This window comes from Sardina pilchardus, chromosome 23 (assembly GCF_963854185.1).
Source record: "Sardina pilchardus chromosome 23, fSarPil1.1, whole genome shotgun sequence".
Taxonomy (NCBI): Eukaryota; Metazoa; Chordata; class Actinopteri; order Clupeiformes; family Clupeidae; genus Sardina; species Sardina pilchardus.
This window is the reverse complement of record NC_085016.1, coordinates 10,302,659-10,310,158: the sequence shown is the minus strand read 5'-3', so window position 1 is coordinate 10,310,158 and position 7,500 is coordinate 10,302,659. Positions and strand designations below refer to the sequence as shown.

At 44.2% G+C, this 7,500-nt stretch overlaps 1 protein-coding gene across 1 annotated transcript in view; it reads right to left on the bottom strand.

Annotated features, from left to right (window-relative positions):
- LOC134071300 (B-cell CLL/lymphoma 9 protein-like) overlaps positions 1 to 7,500 on the bottom strand; it is a 52,229-nt gene that overhangs the window by 20,190 nt on the left and 24,539 nt on the right. The window contains exon 2 of the mRNA XM_062527971.1: positions 4,315 to 4,467. The gene's annotated coding sequence lies outside the window, so the exon portion shown is untranslated. The remainder of the gene's footprint in view (positions 1 to 4,314; positions 4,468 to 7,500) is intronic.

The following is a 7,500-nucleotide window of genomic DNA, read 5'->3' as shown; positions in this document are numbered from 1 at the left end:
ATGCAGTGGGTCATCCATGGGCTTGCAAACACAAACACACAAGCATGTGCACAACCAAACACAAATGCACAAATGTTCATTTTTGCACACACACACACACACACACACACACACACACACACACACACAAACACACACACACACACACACACACACACACACACACACACACACACACACACTCACACACAAACACACACACACACACACACACACTCACACACACCAACAGAATGACAAGCTGATTAAGACCCAGCATCCTGGCAACCGGGCCGTGCAGCCTGGCGACGCAACCCTGGCCTGGCCTGGTGGGCTGGAGAGAGGCTGGCTGCACCAGCTGGGGTTCTCCCCAACCACCAGCAGCACTTGGCCTTCCAGCTCCAACACACTGGACTGAGCAGGCTCATTCATTTGGGCTATAGTCTATACTTTGTGAGTCCACGAGCCCGGGTTATGGGGTCCATTACTGTACGTTCACACCGCCGCCGACTTGAGCTTCCAAAGATTCCGGAAGTCGTTCATTTTCAATGGAAGCCGGCTTCTCTCAGCTGCCAGCAGCGGCAAATCCGTCAGCGTCGCGTTTTGGGCGTCTTGAGCGACTTGAGAAAGTTGAAAGTGGCTCAACTTTATGGTAATGAGCTATGAGCACGGTTCGGCGACAAAGGACCAGCAACGAACATGATCGAACACAGAATGCTACCACGTCAGAGCGTCCAAAGCGTCCAAAGCTTAGCTTCCCACGGCGTCCTTGGAAGCTCAAGTCGCTGGCGGTGTGTACGTACAGTTCGGGTGACGTAACATTTTTCTATCCACAGTGCCTCGGACCTGCTTTGTTTGTCTCATTGGATTATTCCCTACCCCAAGAACACCTATCACAAACTTTATCCCTACTTGAGCGCCGGGCTGAACCTTTTGGACTGAAAAAGGTTCTTCTACGGCATCGCTCTGAAGAACAGGTGCTGGTCTAATTATTGAGTGTACTGTACACCACAAGGGCATCAACAGCACGTGAGGGCACTCAAGAGCAAACTACACTGCACAATGACAATGACAGCTAGCTACGCATCCGTGATATCCACAGCTGTTCACACAACAATAATGTGCTACGCTTATTTGGATTCATCAGAAGACAGGATGTTCTGTCCTTATCCAGATACAGTACTTGGACTTGGGCTTGGTGATCATTTGGGTATTGTGACAGTTGCTCCACAGCAGTTGCTCTCAAACTTTTTCTGTCATTCCCCACTTTAGAGACGGGGACTTTTCTAGCCCCACCGGACCCCTTTACCCTGACAAAATGCTACCATTAATATATATATCATGACAACCGCCTCAGTCGCCATTATCGATGTTTTTGAAAAGTGGTGGTAGCTCCTCCTCTTCCGTTACGTTGCAAAAAATAGCGTCCACATCGTCCATGGAGTGCGAGAAGTGTCCATCACACCACACTTCGAATTTTGACCGTTAGAAGTGCACCATCCGGGTACTTGCAGCGCACTTTGTTTTGCTACTTTTGCTACTGGAACAGCACTACACACTCAACCGAAGTGTTGGAAGTGCAGAAGTGCGGACATTGGAACACACTGTTGGACTTGGGCTTGGTGATCATTTGGGTATTGTGACAGTTGCTCCACAGCAGTTGCTCTCAAACTTTTTCTGTCATTCCCCCACATGTAAGGGATAATCAACTCCGCGCCGTGCGTTTCTAGGAAAATAATGCACGTTCAAAGTGGTAATAAGGTCCCAACGCCGCAGGCGGAGGGGACTTTACACTTCGATAGGTGCATTATTTTCCTATAAAACGCACAGCGCGGAGTTGATTATCCGGCTTATAACACTGCTACTATGATTTTCGTTTATATTCCTGCTGTCTTAGATACAACGTTGCTGTTTTTACCGTTACATTCACATTGGCGAATTAATGTTCAAGTGTGATAAGCCCCAAAAAAAGGAACTGCTTTATAGCCGTGCGTATATCGAAAAATAATGCACGTTCCAAATAGCGCATCATAATAGGAAATTTGACCAAGCAGTGGTATAAATATATATATATATATTTATATACAGTATATACAGTATTTTCGCATTTTAGTTCTACGTTACATCTCTCATCTCAGTCTGCCAGATCAAATGCTATTTTAATACATATTTTATGATGTGAAATCATGTTTATGAAATGATGATTTTGTTTTGAATGTATGATCTGAAAAAGAAAGACACTTTTAAAGATAGATGCACAAAAACAAAAACATTTCCTCCTGTGCAGCGCACCCCACCTGTCATGTCTCTATTCCCCACTAGTGGGGCCCGACCTGCACTTTGAAATCCAGTGCTCTACAGGCAGAAACACTGGCAATCATCAGACCACTGCAGGAAGCATCCTCACCCCGATGTTTGTCACACTCTCACACACTCACACACTCACACACTCTCACACACTAATTTACATGCACAGACACATTCACATTCACATTCTCTTTCTGGCACACAGAATTCAGTCATGAAAAATGTAATCCTCAGACTCCACAGATGTCTCACCTCTGCAGGAGTATGCAAATAAAGCACAACTCACCCACCCACACACACACACACACACACACACACACACACACACACACACACACACACACACACACAAACACACACACACACACACACACACACACACACACACACACACACACACACACACACACACTTATACATACACACACACACACACGCACACACAGGAAGTGAAGCCTCTTAAAACTGAAAACAGCCCTCTTCTGAAAAGTCAATTAACACCATATTATCAGTTTACAGTGTAACCCTCATGAACAAACATGTGTACCCTCACACAAACCACACACACCACACCCACCAGCTAATGTCTCTAAACCATGACTATTCTGTTCTGTGCATCCATTTATTCCATGTATTTTGTATGCACCATTCACACATACACAGAAACAGACCCAGACCCAGACCCTTAGACACACACACACATACAGACACACAGACATACACACACACACACACACACAAATACATACGCACACGCACACACACACAAATACACACACACACGCACATGCACACACACACACACACACACACACACACACACACACACACGCATTAATACGCACACACACACGAGGTGAAGCAGGACAGATTTCAGTGACAGCACTGATATACTGTAGCACCCAGTCCTTAGCTGATTCATGAAGCTGTCACACAGCATGGAACAGAGCAGTGATTTGAGGAAGCAATGCATCGATTTCTACTGTGAGAGACACGGCGGACATGTCCCAGAGTCTAATTTACGTACACAGCACCCTAACCTTACGCAGTAGAATTCAAGATTTCTTTTGTTGTCATTTTATCGCGCACTTGCATACAGTCAAGAAGAATGAAATAACGTTTCTCTTGGGCCAAAAGTGTGTGTAAGTAATTAGGAAAATATGAACAGGAAAAAATAAAATAACATCTGTGTATATATAGTAAGTATTACTATATATACACAGATGTACAACAATAGACTACAATAGACCTAGTACACATAGACTACAATAGACTACAATAGACCCAGTACACATAGACTACACAAAACAACCAAAAACTCCTCCTGGTCAGGTCATAAACGGTAACGTATGGAATTCATGGGTTTCATCAGGTCCCTTTGCACAGGTGTATTAATCAAGCACCATGCAGGCAGCATTGATAATCAAGGTGCTCGATTTTATATACCTGTGGAAAGGGACCTGATGAAACCCATGAATAGCACAAGATTGCCTTGCACGATTGGTGGCTGTATGTAGTAGGTGAGGGTGGGCAAGAGTGTTCATGATCCTCACAACCTGGGGTACGAAGCTGTTAGAAATGCTCAGAAACTGTACTGTACATGCAATATGTGTGTGGATGTGACAGTGAGTTTGTGAATGTACGCATCACATGGGTTCTGTTATTTACTGGGTCTGTTGTGGGGGGCTCTTAGGGCAGTTATTTGATCAATTCACACAGCTCAGCTCCACAGCAGAGGAAATGGAATCACATCCCAACAGCAATCCAACCATCCGGCTGTATACACACACCACCACCATCCACTCAAAATGAACTAGGAGTCACCACACCACTAAAACAGTAATGACTGCAGCTCCGAGACCATTTTTTTCTGAAAGTGTGCAATTTGTTCACTAGACAGATGGTTTGGGTAAGACATTAGGCTCAAGAGAGAGGGAAAGAAAAGAGAGGGAGAGGGGGGGAGAGAGAGAGAGAGAGAGAGAGAGAGAGAGAGATAGAGAGAGAGGTGGGATATGTGAGTACTCTTACCTTAAATGACCCTCAGGTCTCACAGACCTGGGCAGGTCCTCATCTGTCAATCTGTCCTCCGTGCGCGTATGAGCTTCTCTAAGTGTGTGAGTGTGTGGAACCTCCCACTCCTAGACTCCTGGAGCCTCAACACAGAGTATCTTCTACACACACCTGAGGAGAGAGAAACAGAAACGTTTACAGGTTTCATCACACACACAATCACACACAAACACACACATTCATATTTATGAAAACGCCCATCAAAATACAGACTTAAGTGTCATATGGACTCAATCTAAGTAATGAGCTGGGTCTCAGCACCACATGAAACAGTAAATGTCCACACAACACAGTTAGTCTATTCAGGAGGTTGAACAGGATCTACGATAAAGACATCACTCAACTTCCTGCCTCCATAGGCCAATGTGCTTCCCATATTAGGAATATCCAAAAACTGTAGTGAAATACAAACAAGGCACAAAAGCACATAATATGTCTCCTTCTTTCTCGCTGTCTCTACCTCTCTCTCTCTCTCACACACACACACACACACACACACACACACACACACACACACACACACACACAGACAGTTCAGGAGTCAAAGGAGCTTTAGTACATCACAACTGTTATCACTCCACTGACTAAATGAGAACATCAACTGAACTCATCCATACTTCAGCATATCTATACTCTCTCTACCTTGATACCTGTCACAGCAACTCACCAAAGCCTATGGCTCAATGCAGCAGCACATGTACACTGATTGAGAGAGTACAGTAGTTGTTTACATCAGGTACACTCAGGTAACCTTACAGAACATTATCACAATTTAAACCAGAAGACTTGGGACATACATCTACATGCCCACAGTGTTTCTGATTAGTCAAGTTTCTCATACACAAAGTAGGCTAGGCATCATATTTTCCACGGGGTGGGGTTTAAAGGGACAAGGTTAGCATAAAGTAGACTGTAGGCCTACCTGTTTACCAAGAGAGAAACATATCAGAACATATTATCTTTGATACCCTGTTATACACACTGTTTAAATGTGTGATTCAAGTTGGTGTTAGTCTATAGGTTACAACAACAGAAAAGGTTAAGCCTACTTGGGTATACTCAACAAATGAGACTCAAACTAAAACCAAGCCGGGCATGAGTTCAACAACTAAGTATTACTGTATCTCATCATCGTCTCTCCTCCGCCTATACACTTCCTGTGGAGAAGGAAGTTGTAGATGCACAGGCATCTGCTCAGCGGAACATAGGTTACCGGTTACGCACTGTGCAGGAAATAAAGTAAACGTTACTCAGCTAAGTCGAAAATGTGTTAGTAGGCTACATTCGCCGGAGGACACAGTAGCCTACCGTAGAACAACACCACTCGTAAAACCGAGGTGGAGATGCGGTAGTGGTCATGAATACCTGCGCGCTTGTGTTTACATCCACTGGTGCAGTCGGAACGGAAGGAAAGGATTGTTTTCTTAACAGCCCTAGACAAAGGAATTCTTATCCTGTTCCCTTTTGATTGTAAGGCAAAGGCATATTCAATACGTAGGGTAGCTTACCAAACAAAACAATCACCATAGAAAGGTAGCCTAAGCTGTCGACATAAAGTTAATCCTCGAAGTTTCATTAAGGACAAAATCGAACTTTCAGCCATGGCACAACATGCTTTTCTTTTTTTGGCGCGTGACTGGGGCAAAGGTGTAAAAGTCAAGTGCACTAAATTACGTCTTGAAATAATAAATATTCACCTTAAATATTCCCTCTCTCTTTCATAATAAATTGCTCCTATTTTAGGGAGGGGAGTCTGGCCAACCAACTCACTACACTTGGAAAGGTTACGCAGTCCAATAACGAATCTCCTTTACCGGTAGGTCTATGTTTCTTTAAGTATGAACACATATCCAAAATCGTATGAAAGAAGTAAGCTAACACACTGTTATTAACACATTTTAACATGATATGGTAGGGTACAATTAATGCACAATCAGCAGGAATGGTAAAATAGGCCCAAGCACAAGAAAGCCCTGGGAAACAATATTTCTCAGGATAGGCAGTTCATTTATACAGTCCCTTCCTGTTTTCTGCAGTTTGAACAGCATGTGCAAGACTAGTTATAAGGCTACAGTACAGCTGGAGTTTGACTTCTAACCATTCTAATAAAGCTGCTCTGGAAAACCCCTGCTACTGTGTGCAGATGGGCACCGTTGTGGGATGGTGATATATCAAGAAGAACCCAAAGTTCTGCATAGGTCTATTCCAGGACTACTTCCATAGGGGAGGCTACTGAATTGTAAGTAAGTTTTTAACCTCCGCCAAGGAGGTACAGTAGGCCCTATATGTTTTCATCGGAGACCGGCGTCTGTCTGTCTGTCTGTCTGTTTGTTAGCAAGATAGCTCAACAAGTGGTGGATGGATTTCGATGACATTTTCAGGGAAGGTCGGACATGACCCAAGGAAGAAACGATAACATTTTGGGATTGATCCGTAATTCCGTCAGGATTCTAGAGGCGTTTATGTATTTAGCTTAGTGGTGTAATGGCATGGTATGGCCACGTGGTGGCGATCTGAATATTTTAGGTTCAAATGTATGACAACCTAGGAAGAACAATGCAGGCGGAGTTGCGCTCTCTGAGTGCTTTTCTAGTATTTTCAATGTTTTCAAAGGATGACTACGAACAAGTGCCATTTTCATCAGAATACCAAAGGTGATGTGTAGTCAATCAGTAGAATGAACCCTTTTCCCTTTTAACCCTTACTGAAGCTCTTTTGGATGGCAAACAGCACAACATAATGTTGTATGTATGTGTGTGTGTGTGTGTGTGTGTGTGTGTGTGTGTGTGTGTGTGTGTGTGTGTGTGTGTGTGTGTGTAAAGGGGGGGGGGGTTGTATTCTCTTTCCCTCTCTCTCTGCCTTTCTCTCTCTACACACACACACACACACACACACACACACATACACACACACACGCACAAATGGTCTGTTCCTACTCTTGGTCTCTGTCATTCACAACACACACACACACACACACACACACACACACACACACACACACACACACACACACATTTTCACACACACACACACACACACACACACACACACACACACACACACACACACACACATTTTCACACACTCACGCACATACACACCACAGGCAGGAGGGAATTGACAGGAGTTTTCCCCCAGAGCTGA